Source organism: Gadus chalcogrammus, chromosome 21 (genome assembly GCF_026213295.1).
Source record: "Gadus chalcogrammus isolate NIFS_2021 chromosome 21, NIFS_Gcha_1.0, whole genome shotgun sequence".
NCBI lineage: Eukaryota > Metazoa > Chordata > Actinopteri > Gadiformes > Gadidae > Gadus > Gadus chalcogrammus.
The window spans coordinates 20,743,980-20,767,347 of NC_079432.1; the positions used below are offsets into that span (position 1 = coordinate 20,743,980).

Consider the following 23,368-nt stretch of genomic DNA (forward strand, 5'->3'; position numbering starts at 1 on the left):
ACCAAATGTTTGAACCAAGGGTAACGGTTAAAGTGTCAGAGAATGGGTGATGATTTTTTGACGTCCTCCCATGATCTGAAGTGAGCGTGCGTGTTTGTGTTGGTGAAAGTTTAAGAAATGTACAACTGTCGTTTCAGCTCTCTGGTGCTCCCTGCTGGCAGTATCACTATACTGGCCTCATGTTTCACAAAAATAGTTTTGAGAGACGTTGTCAGTCTTTGTATGTTGCTTAAATCCTCCAAAGCGGTTGGCAGTAAACATCAGGTCACGGTAGGTCACGGTAGGCCACGGAAGCAATGAGCTCGAGTTTAAAAAGGAAATGCTTACAGCACCTGGTATACCCAGGCGGTCTCCCATCCAAGTACTAACCAGGCCCGACCCTGCTTAGCTTCCGAGATCAGACGAGATCGGGCGTGTTCAGGGTAGTATGGCCGTAAGCAAATAGTACAGGCGCAAAACCAGGTTTTATACAGTAGCACATAAGGAGTGAGAAAGCTGCTGAGGCTCGACGTTACACTTTTACAAAAACAATCATTAGTTAGATATAAACGGCAGTAATTGATTCAGTAGGACTCCTTATCCATGTAAACGATCATTGTGACATCTGAATTCATTAATTATCTGAAATACACTGCGTGTGCGTGTGATGTTAAATGTTTGAACCAAGGTTAACGGTTAAAGTGTCAGAGAATGGGTGGTGATTTTTTGACGTCCTCCCATGATCTGAAGTGAGCGTGCGTGTTTGTGTTGGTGAAAGTTTAAGAAATGTACAACTGTCGGTTCAGCTCTCTGGTGCTCCCTGCTGGCAGTATCACTATACTGTCCTCATGTTTCACAAAAACAGTTTTGAGAGACGTTGTCAGTTTTTGTATGTTGCTTAAATCCTCCAAAGCGGTTGGCAGTAAACATCAGGTCACGGTACGCCACGGAGTCAATGAGCTCGAGTTGAAAAAGAAATAGCTTACTGCACCTGGTATTCCCAGGCGGTCTCCCAACCAAGTACTAACCAGGCCCGACCCTGCTTAGCTTCCGAGATCAGACGAGATCGGGCGTGTTCAGGGTGGTATGGCCGTAAGCAATTAGTTCAGGCGCAAAACCAGGTTTTATACAGTAGCACATAAGGAGTGAGAAAGCTGCTGAGGCTCGACGTTACACTTTTACAAAAACAATCATTAGTTAGATATAAACGGCAGTAATTGATTCAGTAGGACTCCTTATCCATGTAAACGATCATTGTGACATCTGAATTCATTAATTATCTGAAATACACTGCGTGTGCGTGTGATGTTAAATGTTTGAACCAAGGTTAACGGTTAAAGTGTCATAGAATGGGTGGTGATTTTTTGACGTCCTCCCATGATCTGAAGTGAGCGTGCGTGTTTGTGTTGGTGAAAGTTTAAGAAATGTACAACTGTCGGTTCAGCTCTCTGGTGCTCCCTGCTGGCAGTATCACTATACTGTCCTCATGTTTCACAAAAACTGTTTTGAGAGACGTTGTCAGTTTTTGTATGTTGCTTAAATCCTCCAAAGCGGTTGGCAGTAAACATCAGGTCACGGTACGCCACGGAGTCAATGAGCTCGAGTTGAAAAAGAAAAACCTTACAGCACCTGGTATTCCCAGGCGGTCTCCCATCCAAGTACTAACCAGGCCCGACCCTGCTTAGCTTCCGAGATCAGACGAGATCGGGCGTGTTCAGGGTGGTATGGCCGTAAGCAATTAGTGCAGGCGCAAAACCAGGTTTTATACAGTAGCACATAAGGAGTGAGAAAGCTGCTGAGGCTCGACGTTACACTTTTACAAAAACAATCATTAGTTAGATATAAACGGCAGTAATTGATTCAGTAGGACTCCTTATCCATGTAAACGATCATTGTGACATCTGAATTCATTAATTATCTGAAATACACTGCGTGTGCGTGTGATGTTAAATGTTTGAACCAAGGTTAACGGTTAAAGTGTCAGAGAATGGGTGGTGATTTTTTGACGTCCTCCCATGATCTGAAGTGAGCGTGCGTGTTTGTGTTGGTGAAAGTTTAAGAAATGTACAACTGTCGGTTCAGCTCTCTGGTGCTCCCTGCTGGCAGTATCACTATACTGTCCTCATGTTTCACAAAAACAGTTTTGAGAGACGTTGTCAGTTTTTGTATGTTGCTTAAATCCTCCAAAGCGGTTGGCAGTAAACATCAGGTCACGGTACGCCACGGAGTCAATGAGCTCGAGTTGAAAAAGGAAAAGCTTACAGCACCTGATATTCCCAGGCGGTCTCCCATCCAAGTACTAACCAGCCCCGACCCTGCTTAGCTTCCGAGATCAGACGAGATCAGGCGTGTTCAGGGTGGTATGGCCGTAAGCAATTAGTGCAGGCGCAAAACCAGGTTTTATACAGTAGCACATAAGGAGTGAGAAAGCTGCTGAGGCTCGACGTTACACTTTTACAAAAACAATCATTAGTTAGATATAAACGGCAGTAATTGATTCAGTAGGACTCCTTATCCATGTAAACGATCATTGTGACATCTGAATTCATTAATTATCTGAAATACACTGCGTGTGCGTGTGATGTTAAATGTTTGAACCAAGGTTAACGGTTAAAGTGTCAGAGAATGGGTGGTGATCTTTTGACGTCCTCCCATGATCTGAAGTGAGCGTGCGTGTTTGTGTTGGTGAAAGTTTAAGAAATGTACAACTGTCGTTTCAGCTCTCTGGTGCTCCCTGCTGGCAGTATCACTATACTGTCCACATGTTTCACAAAAATAGTTTTGTGAGACGTTGTCAGTCTTTGTATGTTGCTTAAATCCTCCAAAGCGGTTGGCAGTAAACATCAGGTCACGGTAGGTCACGGTAGGCCACGGAGGCAATGAGCTCGAGTTGAAAAAGGAAATGCTTACAGCACCTGGTATTCCTAGGCGGTCTCCCATCCAAGTACTAACCAGCCCCGACCCTGCTTAGCTACCGAGATCAGACGAGATCGGGCGTGTTCAGGGTGGTATGGCCGTAAGCAATTAGCACAGGCGCAAAACCAGGTTTTATACAGTAGCACATAAGGAGTGAGAACGCTGCTGAGGCTCGACGTTACACTTTTACAAAAACAATCATTAGTTAGTGTTGTGGCATCCAACGCGATTTCGCATGGATCCACTTTGACGAGGGTAGATAGATGTTCGGTACGCGAGTTCAGTATTTCGAGTTCCAGTTTTTATTGTACACAACTTAGGGTTTGCAACAAACACGATATAGACCACGGTCAAAAACTGTGTCCTTCTACACCCGCCAACTCATTCAAACAACCCACCACCTGTTACCTGTAAGTAAAGGTGAATCACCAAAGAGGGCGGGGCTTAGACACCCAAACGGTGCCCAACACTAAGCACCCTGTGACACAGGCTACACCAAACATCACATCAGAGTCTAGATCGCGATACTTACAATATTCCAAAATAACAGAAATTACCAAACAATACCAATATCACAAATAAATCATAAACAGCAGAAATGGCTCCAACATCGCGGCCCCTAATTGTCCATAATATCCAATTGACAATTATACAATAATAAACATGGAGCATTTCGCAATTCTTAAATGTTAAGAGTCGACACATTTTGCAGAATAAAGTCCAATGAAAAATGATTCATTCTTCTTCGAAAAAAGGCTTTCAAAATCCAAAAATAATGTTATTTTCCTGTAAAGTGCAAAGAAAAGATTAATTAAGTGTCGGTGTCTACGTAAGGGTCAGTCAGAGTCAAATCAACTCAGGCCTCCAGGAGAAGGCATAGTTTAGTGATGGGCCTCTCCAAGATGTTGCTCTTTGTTTTGACCTTCATTCGTCTGACATGTCCTCTGCTGTCCGGGATTGTCTCTGTCACTCTCCCCATAGGCCATGAATTGCGTGGTGATGTTTCATCCACAATCAGGACCAGGTCATCTGGCTTGAGATTCTTTCTGGCTACGTTCCACTTCTGTCTTTCCTGCATGAGAGGGAGGTACTCTTTGACAAAGCGTTTCCAGAAGAGGTCAGCGATGTACTGCACCTGTCTCCATCTCCGTCTGGAATAGCAGTCATCCTTCTGAGACACTCTGGGAGGCAGCAGGGGTTTTCCTTTCAGCAGGAGCAGATGATTGGGTGTGAGGGCCTCTGGATCACGTGCACAATCATAAACTGCAGTGAGAGGTCTATCGTTTAGGATGGTTTCTACCTCACACAGAACAGTATGCAGGCTCTCGTCATCCAACATCTGCTGTCTGACGACAGAGTAGAGGACCTTTTTGACGGTACGGATGAGTCTCTCCCATGCGCCTCCATGGTGTGAGCCGTAAGGCGGATTGAAACTCCACTTTATTCTTCTTGCTGACAAGCGCTGCTGGATCGTGTCATTATTCAAAAGAGCAAGTGACTCTCTCAGCTCACGTTCTGCTCCTACAAAGTTTGTGCCATTGTCAGAGAACATTTCTTTGACCTGACCCCTTCTGCACATGAATCTTCGGAGAGCACAGATACAAGAGTCAGTGTCCAAAGAATGTGCCAGCTCTAGATGGACGGCTCTACTGACAAGGCAGGTGAATATGACGCCGTACCTTTTCACCACACTCCGGCCCCTTTTTGCTTCTATTGGGCCAAAGTAATCAACGCCCACGTAGGTGAAGGGAGGGTGGTCCGGCTGTGTGCGGCTGAGAGGCAAGTCTGACATTTTCTGCACACTAGGGGGAGTGTGCCAACGTCTGCAGAATATGCAGTTTTTCATGATTGTTCTGGTGGCAGAATTGGCTTTTATGACCCAGTATTTCTGGCGAAGTTTTGAAAGCATCTGGTTTCTGCCACCATGGCCTACCGAAATATGGATGTGATGGAGGAGCAGTCTGGTCAGATGGCTGTCTTTGGGTAGAATGGCCGGATGCTTGAACTCTTCCGGCATTGCCATCCTACTCAGTCTTCCGCCTACTCTCAGTACTCCATCACAGAGGTAAGGGTCAAGTTTGAAAAGCTTGCTGCTAGCTTTAACAGTAATCTTTCCTGCTTCCAGTGCTGAGATCTCCTCCCGGAAGTGTAGTTGTTGAACACGGCACAAGAGAGTCTCTTCAGCACGTGCAAGATCTTCAACAGACAGATGTTCCTGTGTCTGTACCTTTGGATCTTTTCCAGATACCTCAGACTGTTGGTGAGCGAGTGCTGCGGCCTTTCTCTTTCTGCTCAAATGCATGAGCAGATCCCTGAATTGCAGGAGCCTTGCTGTTGCTCTTTTGAGGCGATCCCATGAAGAGAAGTGCTGTATGAATTCAATGACCGGATCTCGTGTTTCTGTTGCAGCTGTGCCAAAGACTGCAACAGTCTTTTTGATCTCCGGGTCATCAGCAGCAAGAGAGATGGAATTCTCTGGGTATTTGGGCCAGGTTTCCTCTGGCTGTTTCAGAAAGGCTGGACCATAAAACCATTGTTCAGACTTCAGAAATGTTTCAGCCGTCAGGCCCCGAGAGGCGTCATCCGCCGGGTTGAGGACACTGCTCACGTATCGCCACTGAGACTTCTCTGACAGATCCCTGATGGTGGATACTCTGTTCGCCACATATGTCTGAAAGCGGATGGTGTCGCTGAAGATGTATTTCATGACAGTGGTGCTGTCAGTCCAGTAGACTGGTGGCTGAAGAGAGTATTCAAGCTCCTTTTCCAGCATTCTGTTGATTCGAACGGCCAGGACTGCGGCTGCTAGTTCCAGTCTGGGAATGGTGATCGGTTTCAGCGGGGCTACTCTTCCTTTGCCCATCACAAAGGCAATGTGAATGAGACCTCTGGTGTTGGTGAGTCTCAAGTAGCTCGCTGTGCCATATCCCATCTCGCTGGCATCACAGAAATGATGTAGCTGGGCATCAGAAACTTCTCCGAAGTCCTGTGGCCGGTAACATCTTCTGACGTTATGGGTTGTCAACTGGCTCAGACCACCGATCCATGTCTCCCATCTCTTGGCAACGGCGGGCGGAATCTCTGAGTCCCATCCATAGCTTCCTCTGCAGAGTTCTTGCATTATCCTCTTTGCTGGAAGGACCATAGGTGCAAGAAATCCAAGAGGATCGAAAACAGAGTTGGCCACTGAGAGAATGCCCCGCCGTGTGTAAGGCTGTTGTTTTAGAGAGAGATTAAAGCCAAGGGTGTCTGACGCAAAATTTTGATATCTGTCAATTTCAATGCAAACGTGTTATTAAGCTTACCAAAGGGTTATGGGGCCATACTCCACTATTTGGAAGTGGAGTACATTAGTTTTGAGCAAAATCAACAATATAAGGTCAAAGACACATTGTTGGTCAAAAAGTGATTCTAGCACTCGGAAAAACATTTGGCACGCATAAAACAAGAAATGTTGATATTTCTGTTTGTTTCAGAAAAACAAGTCAAAAACACATTGTTGGTCAAAAAGTGATTCTAAGCGCTCTGAAAAGAATTTTGCATGCGTAAAAACCAAAAATGTTGATATCTGTCATTTTCAATGCAAACGTGTGACTAAGCTTACCAAAGGGTTATAGGGCCATACTCCACTATTTGGTAGTGGAATACATTAGTTTTGAGCAAAATCAACAATATAAGGTTAAAAACACATTGTTGGTCAAAAAGTGATTCTAGCGCTCTGAAAAACATTTGGCACGCATAAAACAAGAAATGTTGATATTTCTGTTCGTTTCAGAAAAACAAGTCAAAAACACATTGTTGGTCAAAAAGTGATTCTAAGCGCTCTGAAAAGAATTTTGCCGGCATAAAAATAATAAATGTTGGTATCTCTGTCAATTTCAATGCAAACGTGTTACTAAGCTTACCAAAGGGTAATAGGGCCATACTCCACCATTTGGAAGGGGAATACATTAGTTTTGAGCAAAATCAACAATATAAGGTCAAAGACACATTGTTGGTCAAAAAGTGATTTTAGCGCTCTGAAAAGCATTTGGCACGCATGAAATGTTGATTTTTCTGTTCATTTCAGAAAACAAGTCGAAAACACATTGTTGGTCAAAAAGTGATTCTAGCGCTCTGAGAAACATTTGGCACGCATAAAAACAAGAAATGTTGATATTTCTGTTCGTTTCAGAAAAACAAGTCAAAAACACATTGTTGGTCAAAAAGTGATTCTAAGCGCTCTTAAAAGAATTTTGCCGGCATAAAAATAATAAATGTTGGTATCTCTGTCAATTTCAATGCAAACGTGTTACTAAGCTTACCAAAGGGTAATAGGGCCATACTCCACCATTTGGAAGGGGAATACATTAGTTTTGAGCAAAATCAACAATATAAGGTCAAAGACACGTTGTTGGTTGAAAAGTGATTCTAGCGCTCTGAAAAGCATTTGGAACGCATAAAAACAAGAAATGTTGATTTTTCTGTTCTTTTCAGAAAACAAGTCGAAAACACATTGTTGGTCAAAAAGTGATTCTAGCGCTCTGAAAAGCATTTTGCAAGCGTAAAAACCAAAAATGTTGATATCTGTCAATTTCAATGCAAACGTGTTATTAAGCTTACCAAAGGGTTATAGGGCCATACTCCACTATTTGGAAGTGGAATACATTAGTTTTGAGCAAAATCAACAATATAAGGTCAAAGACACATTGTTGGTCAAAAAGTGATTCTAGCGCTCTGAAAAACATTTGGCACGCATAAAAACAAGAAATGTTGATATTTCTGTTCAGTTCAGAAAAACAAGTCAAAAACACATTGTTGGTCAAAAAGTGATTCTAAGCGCTCTGAAAATAATTTTGCCGGCATAAAAATAATAAATGTTGGTATCTCTGTCAATTTCAATGCAAACGTGTTACTAAGCTTACCAAAGGGTTATAGGGCCATACTCCACTATTTGGAAGTGGAATACATTAGTTTTGAGTAGAATCAACAATATAAGATTAAAGAAACATTGTTGGTCAAAAAGTGATTCTAGCGCTCTGAAAAGAATTGTGCAGGTATAAAAACAAGAAATGTTGGTATCTCTGTCAATTTCAATGCAAACGTGTTACAAAGCTTACCAAAGGGTTATTGGGCCATACTCCACTATTTGGAAGTGGAATATATTAGTTTTGAGCAAAATCAACAATGTAAGGTCAAAAACACGTTGTTTGTCGAAAAGTGATTCTAGCGCTCTGAAAAGCATTTTGCAAGCGTAAAAAACAAAAATGTTGATATCTGTCCATTTCAATGCAAACGTGTTACTAAGCTTACCAAAGGGTAATAGGGCCATACTCCACCATTTGGAAGGGGAATACATTAGTTTTGAGCAAAATCAACAATATAAGGTCAAAGACACATTGTTGGTCAAAAAGTGATTCTAGCGCTCTGAAAAGCATTTGGCACGCATAAAAAAAAGAAATGTTGATATCTCTGTTCGTTTCAGAAAAACAAGTCAAAAACACATTGTTGGTCAAAAAGTGATTCTAGCGCTCTGAAAAGCATTTTGCCGGCATAAAAACAATAAATGTTGGTATCTCTGTCAATTTCAATGCAAACATGTTACTAAGCTTACCAAAGGGTAATAGGGCCATACTCCACCATTTGGAAGGGGAATACATTAGTTTTGAGCAAAATCAACAATATAAGGTTAAAGACACATTGTTGGTCAAAAAGTGATTCTAGCGCTCTGAAAAGCATTTGGCACGCATAAAAACAAGAAATGTTGATTTTTCTGTTCATTTCAGAAAACATGTCGAAAACACATTGTTGGTCAAAAAGTGATTCTAGCGCTCTGAAAATAATTGTGCAGGTATAAAAAAAAGAAATGTTGGTATCTCTGTCAATTTCAATGCAAACGTGTTACAAAGCTTACCAAAGGGTTATTGGGCCATACTCCACTATTTGGAAGTGGAATATGTTAGTTTTGAGCAAAATCAATAATGTAAGGTCAAAAACATTTTGTTGGTCGAAAAGTGATTCTAGCGCTCTGAAAAGCATTTGGAACGCATAAAAACAAGAAATGTTGATTTTTCTGTTCATTTCAGAAAACAAGTCGAAAACACATTGTTGGTCAAAAAGTGATTCTAGCGCTCTGAAAAGCATTTTGCAAGCGTAAAAACCAAAAATGTTGATATCTGTCAATTTCAATGCAAACGTGTTATTAAGCTTACCAAAGGGTTATAGGGCCATACTCCACTATTTGGAAGTGGAATACATTAGTTTTGAGCAAAATCAACAATATAAGGTCAAAGACACATTGTTGGTCAAAAAGTGATTCTAGCGCTCTGAAAAACATTTGGCACGCATAAAAACAAGAAATGTTGATATTTCTGTTTGTTTCAGAAAAACAAGTCAAAAACACATTGTTGGTCAAAAAGTGATTCTAAGCGCTCTGAAAAGAATTTTGCAGGCATAAAAATAATAAATGTTGGTATCTCTGTCAATTTCAATGCAAACGTGTTACTAAGCTTACCAAAGGGTTATAGGGCCTTACTCCACTATTTGGAAGTGGAATACATTAGTTTTGAGTAGAATCAACAATATAAGATTAAAGACACATTGTTGGTCAAAAAGTGATTCTAGCGCTCTGAAAAGTATTTTGCAAGCGTAAAAAACAAAAATGTTGATATCTGTCAATTTCAATGCAAACGTGTTACTAAGCTTACCAAAGGGTAATAGGGCCATACTCCACCATTTGGAAGGGGAATACATTAGTTTTGAGCAAAATCAACAATATAAGGTCAAAGACACATTGTTGGTCAAAAAGTGATTCTAGCGCTCTGAAAAGCATTTTGCATGCGTAAAAACCAAAAATGTTGATATCTGTCATTTTCAATGCAAACGTGTGACTAAGCTTACCAAAGGGTTATAGGGCCATACTCCACTATTTGGTAGTGGAATACATTAGTTTTGAGCAAAATCAACAATATAAGGTTAAAAACACATTGTTGGTCAAAAAGTGATTCTAGCGCTCTGAAAAGCATTTGGCACGCATAAAAACAAGAAATGTTAATATCTCTGTTCGTTTCAGAAAAACAAGTCAAAAACACATTGTTGGTCAAAAAGTGATTCTAGCGCTCTGAAAAGCATTTTGCCGGCATAAAAACAATAAATGTTGGTATCTCTGTCAATTTCAATGCAAACATGTTACTAAGCTTACCAAAGGGTAATAGGGCCATACTCCACCATTTGGAAGTGGAATACATTAGTTTTGAGTAGAATCAACAATATAAGATTAAAGACACATTGTTGGTCAAAAAGTGATTCTAGCGCTCTGAAAAGAATTGTGCAGGTATAAAAACAAGAAATGTTGGTATCTCTGTCAATTTCAATGCAAACGTGTTACAAAGCTTACCAAAGGGTTATTGGGCCATACTCCACTATTTGGAAGTGGAATATATTAGTTTTGAGCAAAATCAACAATGTAAGGTCAAAAACACGTTGTTGGTCGAAAAGTGATTCTAGCGCTCTGAAAAGCATTTTGCCGGCATAAAAACAATAAATGTTGGTATCTCTGTCAATTTCAATGCAAACATGTTACTAAGCTTACCAAAGGGTAATAGGGCCATACTCCACCATTTGAAAGGGGAATACATTAGTTTTGAGCAAAATCAACAATATAAGGTCAAAGACACATTGTTGGTCAAAAAGTGATTCTAGCGCTCTGAAAAGCATTTGGCACGCATAAAAACAAGAAGTGTTGATTTTTCTGTTCATTTCAGAAAACAAGTCGAAAACACATTGTTGGTCAAAAAGTGATTCTAGCGCTCTGAAAAGCATTTTGCATGCGTAAAAACCAAAAATGTTGATATCTGTCATTTTCAATGCAAACGTGTGACTAAGCTTACCAAAGGGTTATAGGTCCATACTCCACTATTTGGTAGTGGAATACATTAGTTTTGAGCAAAATCAACAATATAAGGTCAAAAACACATTGTTGGTCAAAAAGTGATTCTAGCGCTCTGAAAAGCATTTGGCACGCATAAAAACAAGAAATGTTGATATCTCTGTTCGATTCAGAAAAACAAGTCAAAAACACATTGTTGGTCAAAAAGTGATTCTAGCGCTCTGAAAAGCATTTTGCCGGCATAAAAATAATAAATGTTGGTATCTCTGTCAATTTCAATGCAAACGTGTTACTAAGCTTACCAAAGGGTAATAGGGCCATACTCCACCATTTGGAAGGGGAATACATTAGTTTTGAGCAAAATCAACAATATAAGGTCAAAGACACATTGTTGGTCAAAAAGTTATTTTAGCGCTCTGAAAAGCATTTGGCACGCATTAAAACAAGAAATGTTGATTTTTCTGTTCATTTCAGAAAACAAGTCGAAAACACATTGTTGGTCAAAAAGTGATTCTAGCCCCCTGAAAAGCATTTTGCATGCGTAAAAACCAAAAATTTTGATATCTGTCAATTTCAATGCAAACGTGTTACTAAGCTTACCAAAGGGTAATAGGGCCATACTCCACCATTTGGAAGGGGAATACATTTGTTGATTTTGCTCAAAACATTAGTTTTGAGCAAAATCAACAATATAAGGTCAAAGACACATTGTTGGTCAAAAAGTTATTTTAGCGCTCTGAAAAGCATTTGGCACGCATTAAAACAAGAAATGTTGATTTTTCTGTTCATTTCAGAAAACAAGTCGAAAACACATTGTTGGTCAAAAAGTGATTCTAGCCCCCTGAAAAGCATTTTGCATGCGTAAAAACCAAAAATTTTGATATCTGTCAATTTCAATGCAAACGTGTTACTAAGCTTACCAAAGGGTTATAGGGCCATACTCCACTATTTGGTAGTGGAATACATTAGTTTTGAGCAAAATCAACAATATAAGGTTAAAGACACATTGTTGGTCAAAAAGTGATTCTAGCGCTCTGAAAAGCATTTGGCACGCATAAAAACAAGAAATGTTGATATCTCTGTTCGTTTCAGAAAAACAAGTCAAAAACACATTGTTGGTCAAAAAGTGATTCTAGCGCTCTGAAAAGAATTTTGCAGGTATAAAAACAAGAAATGTTGGTATCTCTGTCAATTTCAATGCAAACGTGTTACTAAGCTTACCAAAGGGTTATAGGGCCATACTCCACTATTTGGAAGTGGAATATATTAGTTTTGAGCAAAATCAACAATGTAAGGTCAAAAACACGTTGTTGGTCGAAAAGTGATTCTAGCGCTCTGAAAAGCATTTGGAACGCATAAAAACAAGAAATGTTGATTTTTCTGTTCATTTCAGAAAACAAGTCGAAAACACATTGTTGGTCAAAAATTGATTCTAGCGCTCTGAAAAGCATTTTGCAAGCGTAAAAACCAAAAATGTTGATATCTGTCAATTTCAATGCAGACGTGTTATTAAGCTTACCAAAGGGTTATAGGGCCATACTCCACTATTTGGTAGTGGAATACATTAGTTCTCCCATAAAGACTCGATCACTGATAAGTATGAACAGGATTTATTTAAATAACGACATGGGAATATTTTGCATGGTAAATCTTTGGCATGAGCCCCGTCACTGATCCAGGGTGACGTGCGGACTCGGCGTATCCTGCCAGGACTAGCAGGGGCGGAGCCTTCCCCTGGACGAGTAGACTGAGGCCGACCTGGTGGTGGTGGGGTGGATGGAGGTGCGTCGAACGAAGACCTGAGCAGCAAAGACATATGTTAGACTACTCTTTATAGAGCAGGTGTAGGCAGGTGATTGGTAGCTGGTGATTGGTGATTGGCGGCCAGCCGCGCGTGATTTGAGTCCTCCTGGTAGAACTACCAGCAAGCTTACATTTCTCCCATAAAGACTCGATCACTGATAAGTATGAACAGGATTTATTTAAATAACGACATGGGAATATTTTGCATGGTAAATCTTTGGCATGAGCCCCGTCACTGATCCAGGGTGACGTGCGGACTCGGCGTATCCTGCCAGGACTAGCAGGGGCGGAGCCTTCCCCAAAAGAGAGGACGTAGGCCTACGCCGGAAATAGGTGATAACTGGGCATGTCCTGCCGGGACTGGCAGGGGCGGAGCCGACCCCAAAAATAGAATAGCGAAAGGAGGTAATGAGACCATACATACCCTCGTAGAAGAAGTGGACAAGGCTCTATACTGCTTCCGGAATATAAAAGGCATACCCAATATACGACATATTAAGAGTCAATCATACATACCGTAAAACGATAAGCTTAAAACCGTCAGCGAGATCGATGAATCACGTAAAAGCAGTTGACTTGAAATGCCTCAGCGAGATCAATTAAAATTTAGAGCACTCTGCAGCTGTTACGCAGCGAGCCACGAGTGCTTTCGTGCTGTACCAACTGCCGTGGTCGATTCACTCTCCGGGGTCGCTGCGTGACCTGAGTGCTTTCGCGTTGAACCACCGATGTGGTCAACGAACTCACGAGTGCCCTTGATGTGCCACCGACGTGGTCACGCACTCACCGGTGTTGTTGCAGCAAGTATTGTGAACTTTCATGTTGAACACCGACGTGGTCAACGAAATCACGAGTGCCCTTGATGTGCCACCGACGTGGTCACGCACTCACCGGTGTTGCTGCAGCAAATATTGTGTACTTCCGTGTTGAACACCGACGTGTTCAATGAACTCCGAGTGCCCTGCACTTGAGTGTTTGATATTATGCCACCGACGTGGTAATTAAATTTGCATGTGCCCGAGTTGTGCCCACCGACGTGGTCAACGCACTACCGGGGTTGCTGCAGCGAACGTGGAGTTCTGAGTTGTACCGCACCGACGTGCGCAACGAACTCACGAGTGCTTGGGTTGTTCCCACCGACGTGGGCAACGCACTCACCGGGGTTGCTGCAACGAACTAGAGTTCTGAGTTGTACCGCACCGACGTGCGCAACGAACTCACGAGTGCTTGAGTTGTTCCCACCGACGTGAGCAACGCACTCACCGGGGTTACTGCAGTCAAACCATGAGTATTAGATAACGTGCCACCGACGTGGTCATACTCACGAGTGCCCGAGTTGTTACCACCGACGTGGTCAACGCACTCACCGGGGTTGCCGCTGCAACCTTGAGTTTTATTTTCCTATGTACGCCACCGACGTGACAGCGAACTCAAGAGTGTTTTCTAGATGATCCACCGACGTGGTCACACTCGCCGGGGTTGCTACAGGTTAACCTGAGTTATGAAACCGAATTTTGCTTTATAAATTTAGTACCCGATAACCACCACCGCCGGTAGTTGCAAATAGTGTTGCTTTTGGCAATGAAAATTATGACTAAGAGTCGTCATCAACAAACCTTTATCGCGTGAGAAAAACGAGACTGGACGCAACGTGGATGCTGGGCATGTGACAATAGCAGTGATTAAATGCATAGTACAATATAGTTGGCGAATAAAACAAGACTAAAAAGTGTTTTACGAAAATAAGACCGCTAAAATGTCTCTTCATTTTCGTTGACCTAAACTAGGCGATAAAGACTTATAACGTTATTTTGTTCGACTGGAACTTCAACTGTTCCAGACATAACATCAATTTTCAACCATTTACCTTATTTAACAAAACTACGCACTTGTAACTTCGATAATATCTAAATGGAATTACGATAACACTGGAAAGAGTATGAATGTAACTAAAACTAATAAAAACTAAAATGACACAAGACTAGACCAACACTAGAAAGGAAACAGGCCACCAAAAACAGCTATGGTTGCAAACGTGTGAAACCTGTCTTAACCGACGTTAGAGAGCATCGTGTGCGCTTGAAGAAAGAACCTTGAATTCTACCGGATGTAGGACGTCGAGTTCTGTGTTGTACCGCACAGACGTGTGCAACGAACTCACGACTAGTGCCCGAGTTGTGCCCCAGTTGTGCGTTGACGTGGTCAACGCACTCACCGGGGTTACTGCAGTCAACCATGAGTAATAGATAACGTGCCGCCGACGTGGTCATAGTCACGAGTGCCCGAGTTGTTACCGCTGCGCTTTGGTCAACGCACTCACCGGGGTCACCGCTGCGAACCTTGAGTTTTATTTTTTCCATGATATGCCACCAACGTGACACCGAACTCAAAGAGTGTTTTCTAGATGATCCACCGACGTGGTCGAACTTGCCGGGGTTGCTGCAGGTTAACCTTGAGTTATATAGCCGATTTTGCTTTATGAGTTTAGTACCTGATAACCACCACCACCAGTAGTTGCAAATAGTGTTGCTTTTGACACCGAAAATTATGACTAAATGTCGTCATCAACAAACCTTTATCGCGTGAGGAAAACAATGCTGGTCATATGACAATACTATAATTAAATGCGTAGTGCAATGTTGTTGGCGAATACGAACGAGACTGAAAGTGTTTTTACAAAATAAGACTGCTAAAATGTCTTCATTTCCGTTGACCTAAACTAGGCGATAAACTGTAATAACGTTTTGTCCAAACGGAACTTCAACTGTTTAAGACATAACATCAATTTTCGACCGTTTACCTTATTTAACAAATCTACGCACTTGTATCTTTGATGATACCTAAACGGAATTTCAATATGTTGCATATTCTTGAAGAAAGTTGTCCAATCCCGGGATGCTTTTAACTGACTTCATTCATTATAAAGTCAGCATGTTTCGGTATGGTAACTGAAGCTTAACGGAGGGAATTGTATCTAACGCGTGAGAGAGGAAAATACCGTGATCTACTTCAAGCCCCCGGGCATAGGCCCGGGGTGGCTCTCTGCCGTCTACCTATTGATCTCTGGCCTCTCGAGTTCGAAACCACCCGCTAGAGAGGACGTCAAGTGGGCGTGGCCTAGTGGGCGTGGCCGGGGTGACGTAAAGGCTTCGGCTCCTTCTGTGGTGGAGCAGCCTTCAATAAGGTTTTGCTCCCCTTGTGGCTATGTGAGGGAAATGCAGCTTCTTAAAATACTTATCACATATCACAAGAAAGAGTATGAACGTGTCTAAACTAATAAAAACAAAAGTGACACCTTGACACAAAGACTAGAATGGAAACAGGCCGCCAAAAACAGCTGTAGTAGCAAACGTGATAAACCTGCCTTAACCGACGTTAGAGCATCGTGTGCGCTTGAAGGAAGAACCATGAATTCGACCGGATGTAGGATTCGTAAGCTGTGGAAGACCGCCTTCCCAGCCGTTTGATAGACACGACCGGCAACCCTTGTTCAGCTTTTTAGATGAAAAATGCCTTGCAGAGAAGGTGACATCAGCGAAAGTTAGGCCCCGTGTAGGGGAAAAAGTCTGAGTAGGAGACGTGTATGCATTTGCGCATAAACCCAAGAACGCATAAACCCGAGAACGCATAAACCCGTAGAACACATGAACCCGTAGAACACATGAACCCGTAGAACACATGAACCCGTAGAACGCTGTGAGAAACACTGACTCGAGTAAAATGTTAAAATAAGGATGAAAACTCCCAGAAAGAGCACACTAATCTATTCAAAATATCGAGTGAGTTGGAGTGGCCAACACACATAAATAATTGTAATACACCAAAATTGTTAACTGACATACATGGCTAAACAAGCAAATGAAAAATTAAATACCCCGTGTAGGGGAAAAAGTCTGAGTAAGAGACGTGTACGCATGAACGCATGAACCCGGGAACGCATGAACCCGTAGAACTGTGAGAAAACACTGTCTCGAGTAATATGTTAAAATAAGGATGAAATCTCCCAGCTCTGAGAGAGCACACTAATCTTTTTGAGATATCGAGTGAGTTGGAGTGGCCTACACGCGTAAATAATTGTAATAGGCCTACACCAACATTGTTAACTGTCATACGTAGCTAAACGAGCAAATGAAAAATTAAATACCAACGCGACTGAAACTATTAACAATAAGACTATAAATAATATAAAATGATACCATAATGTACCCGTTCTTTGTCTTTGGATCTTTTGAATAAATTGAACGATATGTGAATCGCATTGCGAGCAGAGGAACGAGAGTTAGTGAGCAGCAGCTGAACCAATCTAAAAGGCCCTTCGTCAATAAAAACCTTTTAATAATAATCAGTTACCTCAGTGCCTAAAACCCATCAACTTCATTCATGTTAAAGTGAAGGGAAAAACCTCAGACACAAGGAGTTAACCGAACAGTGCACGGTATAAAGATAATTATGAACCTTTGATTGCGAACGTAGAGTTCTGTGTTGTACCACACCGACGTGTGCAACGAGCTCAACGAATTCAACCGGATGTAAAATCCGTATGCTGTGGAAGACCACCTTCCGAGCCGTTTTGACGCTGCTTTGTTATCGCAAAACATGGTTATACGTTAACGCCGCCATGCTTTGCCCCACAGAACGCTAGCTGCTACGATAGCGTAAAGCTCGAACAGCGCAGACGACTCTGACCCGAGGGCGAACGTACCAGCTTCGACTGGCCATCCCTCAGCAAACCATTGCCCTTGGAATAAACCCCCTAACCCAACCGAGGGAGCCGCAACCTGAAGCTGGACTGTAGAGCTGTGAGAGAAAATACGCTGCGGGGGCTAATGCGGGGACTGCAGTAGCCATGGTAGCAGGGCACGTGCCAGGTGCGTAGCCTGTGAAGGCGGAGGAAGCCGAGCCTGATGGTTGCTGGAAGTAGAAAGGCGCCGTGGCGACCGACGACAGCGGGTTGGGGGCCTGGACCCGTCCGGGAGTTCCGCATGGCGTTTCGACGGCGTCCATCCTGGCGCCAATGCTTTGCACCAATTCGGCGAGGGTTTGTAGAACCAGGCGGATGTCCGTGTTGGGAACTTGTTGGTGGTGTTGTTGAGGATACCGGGGACCGAAAAAAAACAGCTTTCTGCGCTCGCTTGCCGGGACCAGAAGTAGTAGGCCGACCAGCACGAATCCGAAGTTATAACCTCTTGGTGTGTATTAACCGACGTAGCAACTAAGCGACGAGATAATCAGAAGCACAGTAAAGCAGCAGTATGCGTCGAACGAAGACCTGAGCAGCAAAGACATATGTTAGACTACTCTTTATAGAGCAGGTGTAGGCAGGTGATTGGTAGCTGGTGATTGGTGATTGGCGGCCAGCCGCGCGTGATTTGAGTCCTCCTGGTAGAACTACCAGCAAGCTTACATTTTTGAGCAAAATCAACAATATAAGGTTAAAAACACATTGTTGGTCAAAAAGTGATTCTAGCGCTCTGGAAAAGCATTTTGCCGGCATAAAAACAATAAATGTTGGTATCTCTGTCAATTTCAATGCAAACATGTTACTAATGCCGCTTTTCCACCGCACATGTAGCTCGACACGACACGACACAACACGACACGACTCGGTAGCAGCGCGGGTGCTTTTCCACCGCAAATAGTACCTCCGGGACGTGGGCGGGGTCGGCTGCGCGAAAGGGCCGTGACGTATTTTTGTACGCGACGCAAACAACACCTACGTAACCCACACATGGACAGAACCCACATAACAACAATGGAGAACATCGATGCGATGGTATTCGTGTTCGTATTATTAGCTGGCATGTTGAAGAAGTGGAATATGTTGGCTGCGGCGCTGCTATGGCTGTTACCAGCATGGTTGCCATGTCGCTCTCGTGACTTCGTTTCACTCTCTGGCCAATCAGTGGCCGGCCGTCTGCCGACGTCACCTTTTAGTATCGGCTCAGCCGCTTGGAACCTAGAGCGAGGCGGTACTAGAAAAAGCAGCCACTTGAGGTACTAGATCGCGGTGGAAACGCAAAAAATGCGAGCTGAGTCGAGTCGAGTCGAGTCGTGTCGAGCTGGTACCATGCAGTGGAAAAGCGGCATTAGCTTACCAAAGGGTAATAGGGCCATACTCCACCATTTGGAAGGGGAATACATTAGTTTTGAGCAAAATCAGCAATATAAGGTCAAAGACACATTGTTGGTCAAAAGGTGATTCTAGCGCTCTGAAAAGCATTTGGCACACATAAAAACAAGAAATGTTGATTTTTCTGTTCATTTCAGAAAACAAGTCGAAAACACATTGTTGGTCAAAAAGTGATTCTAGCGCTCTGAAAAGAATTGTGCAGGTATAAAAACAAGAAATGTTGGTATCTCTGTCAATTTCAATGCAAACGTGTTACAAAGCTTACCAAAGGGTTATTGGGCCATACTCCACTATTTGGAAGTGGAATATATTAGTTTTGAGCAAAATCAACAATGTAAGGTCAAAAACACGTTGTTGGTCGAAAAGTGATTCTAGCGCTCTGAAAAGCATTTGGAACGCATAAAAACAAGAAATGTTGATTTTTCTGTTCATTTCAGAAGACAAGTCGAAAACACATTGTTGGTCAAAAAGTGATTCTAGCGCTCTGAAAAGCATTTTGCAAGCGTGAAAACCAAAAATTTTGATATCTGTCAATTTCAATGCAAACGTGTTATTAAGCTTACCAAAGGGTTATAGGGCCATACTCCACTATTTGGAAGTGGAATACATTAGTTTTGAGCAAAATCAACAATATAAGGTCAAAGACACATTGTTGGTCAAAAAGTGATTCTGGCGCTCTGAAAAACATTTGGCACGCATAAAAACAAGAAATGTTGATATTTCTGTTCGTTTCAGAAAAACAAGTCAAAAACACATTGTTGGTCAAAAAGTGATTCTAAGCGCTCTTAAAAGAATTTTGCCGGCATAAAAATAATAAATGTTGGTATCTCTGTCAATTTCAATGCAAACGTGTTACTAAGCTTACCAAAGGGTAATAGGGCCATACTCCACCATTTGGAAGGGGAATACATTAGTTTTGAGCAAAATCAACAATATAAGGTCAAAGACACATTGTTGGTCAAAAAGTGATTCTAGCGCTCTGAAAAGCATTTGGCACGCATAAAAACAAGAAATGTTGATTTTTCTGTTCATTTCAGAAAACAAATCGAAAACACTTTGTTGGTCAAAAAGTGATTCTAGCGCTCTGAAAAGCATTTTGCATGCGTAAAAACCAAAAATGTTGATATCTGTCATTTTCAATGCAAATGTGTGACTAAGCTTACCAAAGGGTTATAGGGCCAAACTCCACTATTTGGTAGTGGAATACATTAGTTTTGAGCAAAATCAACAATATAAGGTTAAAAACACATTGTTGGTCAAAAAGTGATTCTAGCGCTCTGAAAAGCATTTGGCACGCATAAAAACAAGAAATGTTGATATCTCTGTTCGTTTCAGAAAAACAAGTCAAAAACACATTGTTGGTCAAAAAGTGATTCTAGCGCTCTGAAAAGCATTTTGCCGGCATAAAAACAATAAATGTTGGTATCTCTGTCAATTTCAATGCAAACATGTTACTAAGCTTACCAAAGGGTAATAGGGCCATACTGCACCGTTTGGAAGGGGAATACATTAGTTTTGAGCAAAATCAAAAATATAAGGTCAAAGACACATTGTTGGTCAAAAAGTGATTTTAGCGCTCTGAAAAGCATTTGGCACGCATTAAAACAAGAAATGTTGATTTTTCTGTTCATTTCAGAAAACAAGTCGAAAACACATTGTTGGTCAAAAAGTGATTCTAGCCCTCTGAAAAGCATTTTGCATGCGTAAAAACCAAAAATTTTGATATCTGTCAATTTCAATGCAAACGTGTTACTAAGCTTACCAAAGGGTTATAGGGCCATACTCCACTATTTGGTAGTGGAATACATTAGTTTTGAGCAAAATCAACAATATAAGGTTAAAAACACATTGTTGGTCAAAAAGTGATTCTAGCGCTCTGAAAAGCATTTGGCACGCATAAAAACAAGAAATGTTGATATCTCTGTCAATTTCAATGCAAACATGTTACTAAGCTTACCAAAGGGTAATAGGGCCATACTCCACCATTTGGAAGGGGAATACATTAGTTTGGAGCAAAATCAACAATATAAGGTCAAAGAAACATTGTTGGTCAAAAAGTGATTCTAGCGCTCTGAAAAGCATTTGGCACGCATAAAAACAAGAAATGTTGATTTTTCTGTTCATTTCAGAAAACATGTCGAAAACACATTGTTGGTCAAAAAGTGATTCTAGCGCTCTGAAAAGAATTGTGCAGGTATAAAAACAAGAAATGTTGGTATCTCTGTCAATTTCAATGCAAACGTGTTACTAAGCTTACCAAAGGGTTATATGGCCATACTCCACTATTTGGAAGTGGAATATATTAGTTTTGAGCAAAATCAACAATGTAAGGTCAAAAACACGTTGTTGGTCGAAAAGTGATTCTAGCGCTCTGAAAAGCATTTGGAACGCATAAAAACAAGAAATGTTGATTTTTCTGTTCATTTCAGAAAACAAGTCGAAAACACATTGTTGGTCAAAAAGTGATTCTAGCGCTCTGAAAAGCATTTTGCAAGCGTGAAAACCAAAAATGTTGATATCTGTCAATTTCAATGCAAACGTGTTATTAAGCTTACCAAAGGGTAATGGGGCCATACTCCACCATTTGGAAGGGAAATACATTAGTTTTGAGCAAAATCAACAATATAAGGTCAAAGACACATTGTTGGTCAAAAAGTGATTCTAGCGCTCTGAAAAGCATTTGGCACGCATAAAAACAAGAAATGTTGATTTTTTTGTTCATTTCAGAAAACAAATCGAAAACACTTTGTTGGTCAAAAAGTGATTCTAGCGCTCTGAAAAGCATTTTGCATGCGTAAAAACCAAAAATGTTGATATCTGTCATTTTCAATGCAAACGTGTGACTAAGCTTACCAAAGGGTTATAGGGCCATACTCCACTATTTGGTAGTGGAATACATTAGTTTTGAGCAAAATCAACAATATAAGGTTAAAAACACATTGTTGGTCAAAAAGTGATTCTAGCGCTCTGAAAAGCATTTGGCACGCATAAAAACAAGAAATGTTGATATCTCTGTTCGTTTCAGAAAAACAAGTCAAAAACACATTGTTGGTCAAAAAGTGATTCTAGCGCTCTGAAAAGCATTTTGCCGGCATAAAAACAATAAATGTTGGTATCTCTGTCAATTTCAATGCAAACATGTTACTAAGCTTACCAAAGGGTTATAGGGCCATACTCCACCATTTGGAAGGGGAATACATTAGTTTTGAGCAAAATCAACAATATAAGGTCAAAGACACATTGTTGGTCAAAAAGTGATTCTAGCGCTCTGAAAAGCATTTGGCACGCATAAAAACAAGAAATGTTGATTTTTCTGTTCATTTCAGAAAACATGTCGAAAACACATTGTTGGTCAAAAAGTGATTCTAGCGCTCTGAAAAGAATTGTGCAGGTATAAACACAAGAAATGTTGGTATCTCTGTCAATTTCAATGCAAACGTTTTACAAAGCTTACCAAAGGGTTATTGGGCCATACTCCACTATTTGGAAGTGGAATATATTAGTTTTGAGCAAAATCAACAATGTAAGGTCAAAAACACGTTGTTGGTCGAAAAGTGATTCTAGCGCTCTGAAAAGCATTTGGCACGCATAAAAACAAGAAATGTTGGTATCTCTGTCAATTTCAATGCAAACATGTTACTAAGCTTACCAAAGGGTAATAGGGCCATACTCCACCATTTGGAAGGGGAATACATTAGTTTTGAGCAAAATCAACAATATAAGGTCAAAGACACATTGTTGGTCAAAAAGTGATTCTAGCGCTCTGAAAAGCATTTGGCACGCATAAAAACAAGAAATGTTGATTTTTCTGTTCATTTCAGAAAACATGTCGAAAACACATTGTTGGTCAAAAAGTGATTCTAGCGCTCTGAAAAGAATTGTGCAGGTATAAAAACAAGAAATGTTGGTATCTCTGTCAATTTCAATGCAAACGTGTTACAAAGCTTACCAAAGGGTTATTGGGCCATACTCCACTATTTGGAAGTGGAATATATTAGTTTTGAGCAAAATCAACAATGTAAGGTCAAAAACACGTTGTTGGTCGAAAAGTGATTCTAGCGCTCTGAAAAGCATTTGGAACGCATAAAAACAAGAAATGTTGATTTTTCTGTTCATTTCAGAAAACAAGTCGAAAACACATTGTTGGTCAAAAAGTGATTCTAGCGCTCTGAAAAGCATTTTGCATGCGTAAAAACCAAAAATGTTGATATGTCATTTTCAATGCAAACGTGTGACTAAGCTTACCAAAGGGTTATAGGGCCATACTCCACTATTTGGTAGTGGAATACATTAGTTTTGAGCAAAATCAACAATATAAGGTTAAAAACACATTGTTGGTCAAAAAGTGATTCTAGCGCTCTGAAAAGCATTTTGCCGGCATAAAAACAATAAATGTTGGTATCTCTGTCAATTTCAATGCAAACGTGTTACAAAGCTTACCAAAGGGTTATTGGGCCATACTCCACTATTTGGAAGTGGAATATATTAGTTTTGAGCAAAATCAACAATGTAAGGTCAAAAACACGTTGTTGGTCGAAAAGTGATTCTAGCGCTCTGAAAAGCATTTGGAACGCATAAAAACAAGAAATGTTGATTTTTCTGTTCATTTCAGAAAACAAGTCGAAAACACATTGTTGGTCAAAAAGTGATTCTAGCGCTCTGAAAAGCATTTT

The 23,368-nt window shown here is 41.2% G+C and overlaps 5 non-coding genes across 5 annotated transcripts; all 5 read right to left on the reverse strand.

Moving 5' to 3' along the window:
* Nucleotides 1-320: 320 nt before the first annotated feature.
* LOC130375130 (5S ribosomal RNA) lies at nt 321-439 on the reverse strand. Its single transcript, XR_008893797.1, has one exon. It is a non-coding gene; the product is annotated as a 5S ribosomal RNA (ribosomal RNA).
* A 519-nt stretch (nt 440-958) lies between these two features.
* LOC130375120 (5S ribosomal RNA) lies at nt 959-1,077 on the reverse strand. The gene has a single exon (XR_008893793.1). It is a non-coding gene; the product is annotated as a 5S ribosomal RNA (ribosomal RNA).
* A 519-nt stretch (nt 1,078-1,596) lies between these two features.
* On the reverse strand, nt 1,597-1,715 carry LOC130375066 (5S ribosomal RNA). Its single transcript, XR_008893743.1, has one exon. It is a non-coding gene; the product is annotated as a 5S ribosomal RNA (ribosomal RNA).
* A 519-nt stretch (nt 1,716-2,234) lies between these two features.
* LOC130375072 (5S ribosomal RNA) lies at nt 2,235-2,353 on the reverse strand. The gene has a single exon (XR_008893749.1). It is a non-coding gene; the product is annotated as a 5S ribosomal RNA (ribosomal RNA).
* Nucleotides 2,354-2,882: 529 nt separating this feature from the next.
* Nucleotides 2,883-3,001, reverse strand: LOC130375084 (5S ribosomal RNA). The gene has a single exon (XR_008893760.1). It is a non-coding gene; the product is annotated as a 5S ribosomal RNA (ribosomal RNA).
* Between the last annotated feature and the right edge of the window lie 20,367 nt (nt 3,002-23,368).